This window comes from Schistocerca piceifrons, unplaced genomic scaffold, assembly GCF_021461385.2.
Source record: "Schistocerca piceifrons isolate TAMUIC-IGC-003096 unplaced genomic scaffold, iqSchPice1.1 HiC_scaffold_940, whole genome shotgun sequence".
Classification (NCBI taxonomy): Eukaryota; Metazoa; Arthropoda; class Insecta; order Orthoptera; family Acrididae; genus Schistocerca; species Schistocerca piceifrons.
This window is the reverse complement of record NW_025729213.1, coordinates 72501-75000: the sequence shown is the minus strand read 5'-3', so window position 1 is coordinate 75000 and position 2500 is coordinate 72501. Positions and strand designations below refer to the sequence as shown.

At 56.2% G+C, this 2500-nt stretch overlaps 1 non-coding gene across 1 annotated transcript in view; it reads left to right on the top strand.

The window, feature by feature from the left end:
- The first annotated feature begins 2404 nt into the window (after positions 1 to 2404).
- The window catches only part of LOC124772463, a 1909-nt gene continuing 1813 nt past the window's right edge, over positions 2405 to 2500 (top strand). Inside the window, exon 1 of the ribosomal RNA XR_007014047.1 lies at positions 2405 to 2500. This exon is cut by the window's right edge and continues 1813 nt beyond it. This is a non-coding gene — a ribosomal RNA (small subunit ribosomal RNA).

Below are 2500 nucleotides of genomic sequence, written 5' to 3'. Positions count from 1 at the left end.
CGTGTAACCTAACCTAACCTAACCTAACCTATGTTGTACCTTAACCTAACCTATGTTGTACCTTAACCTAACCTATGTTGTACCTTAACCTAACCTATGTTGTACCTTAACCTAACCTATGTTGTACCTTAACCTAACCTATGTTGTACCTTAACCTAACCTATGTTGTACCTTAACCTAACCCATGTTGTACCTTAACCTAACCCATGTTGTACCTTAACCTAACCCATGTTGTACCTTAACCTAACCCATGTTGTACCTTAACCTAACCCATGTTGTACCTTAACCTAACCCATGTTGTGCCTCAACCTAACCCATGTTGTGCCTCAACCTAACCCATGTTGTGCCTCAACCTAACCCATGTTGTGCCTTAACCTAACCCATGTTGTGCCTCAACCTAACCCATGTTGTGCCTTAACCTAACCCATGTTGTGCCTTAACCTAACCCATGTTGTGCCTTAACCTAACCCATGTTGTGCCTTAACCTAACCCATGTTGTGCCTTAACCTAACCCATGTTGTGCCTTAACCTAACCCATGTTGTGCCTTAACCTAACCCATGTTGTGCCTTAACCTAACCCATGTTGTCGCCTTAACGTAACCCACGTTGTCGCCTAAACCTGCTCTGTAATTGTTATACGACTCGTTCAATTACTGTAGTGTTGCCCACCCGCAACCCTCGCAATATAGTTCGCTACTCGCACTGCCCGCACCCCTGTGTATCGCTTCATGTTAAACACCTTGCAAGTCTTGCTCACTTTCCACATGCTCCTGCTGTACACTGTAATGTGGATGGCAGCAGGACGTACATGCCGCCCCTCCCCACGTCCCCACCTTGCCCCCTGCCTTCGCAAGCTGGTTGGTGAGAAGTTTGCATGTTCAATGCCCTTCGCATGCGACGTACTCAGGCTACGTTGTGGTGCGGCCTGTGTCAACTGTCCGCTGATGTCGTACGCGTGAACCACAATCTGTACTGCACATTCGTCCTTATGTACTGAATGATACATCGTGGCACATGTGTGACCGCACAACGACTGCGCCCAAAAACGGCGGACCATACAGTGCAAATATTGTGCACGCAGCTACGTGTCGTCTCCCTATGAGAGCTGGATTGCAGTGTGGTACGCCATAGAGACGTGTGGGAGGAACGGACGCCGTGGATGGCGATCAGCATGAGCTGTCTGTTGATGTATTCGGACCTAGTCGTCTCTCCTCACACACCGTGATGGCATGGTGCACCGCGTTCCATATCTGCGACATGCTACAGAGGCCGGTTGACAGTCGTTCGAGCAATGGACATCGCATACGTACGGGGGCCACCTTCCACGTATTGTCTAGGCGTGCACATTTTGTTGCGTGTATGTGGGCAGACGTAGTGTGGCGTGACACCTGACACAGGCATGCAATAATCGTTGAAGTTGCAAATGGCGATGGACGCCTGCGTTTTCTGGTGAAGTTACGCAAATGAACAAATGGTAACCTGTTGTGGTGCGGTTGTTCTCGCTAGGGGTGAATCGGTGATGGCGACGATAGGTTGAGGTACTAACCGGTTGTTCCAGCGATACCCACCATGCCGACGAAACTGAACGGCATCTGGGTGTGAAGCGATACGCGGCGGTGGCTGGGTGGGACCGTCCCCGGCCGGTGAGGGGGCGCCTCCCGGCGTGCTGGCCGCGCGGTGCGTGGGCGCACGCGCTACAGCCGGCTGGTGGGGGCGGCCAGTGGCAGGCGCGCCGGCCGACGGACGCGGCAGGCGTCGCAGCTGCGCGCCGGCGCACCCTGCGCGCGGCGCCGTGCGGCCAAAGTAGGTCCTCGCGGGCCCGGTGCGAAGCGCGGTGGACATCTTCAGTGTGCTGGTCCGATTGAGGACTGTGTGCGTTGAGGATGCGCCGCCGCCCGGCGCTCGGCGCCGCGACGCCGTCTGCTGCTCGGTCGCCCCAGCGGTTCTCGCTGGTGGTTTGTATCGCAGCTGTGCGGATGTGTTGGCGCGTGCGCTGTGCTGGGAGAGTTCGCTTCGGCACCCAAGTGGGGCTTTTGTCCTTCTGTGGCGCTGGCGTTGGAGCTGCCGGTCACCGTAGGTGGCGCGTGTTGTCTCCCGCCGGCAATGCCACGACAGCACGCTCCCGGGCCTCTGTCGGCAGCGGCAAGCTCAGTTGGGAGCACGGGTGGTCGCACCGAAAGCGTCTACTCGCCTAACTCCGGGCGATTGCGCCTCTCTCGAACCCGACCAAGTACTTGGGACGGCGCTGCGCGCCGCCGGGACCTGAGAGGGTTTCGAGGTGTATTGTGCAGGGGAGCTCAGCCTCCTCCTGTTTGCAGAATGATTGAGCGGACGCTTGCGTGTTCGCGCGGGCCCCCGGGACACACTCCCGGGCGGCCGGCTGCTCAGCTCTAGTTGACGCAGCTCCCTGGTTGATCCTGCCAGTAGTCATATGCTTGTCTCAAAGATTAAGCCATGCATGTCTCAGTACAAGCCGCATTAAGGTGAAACCGCGAATGGC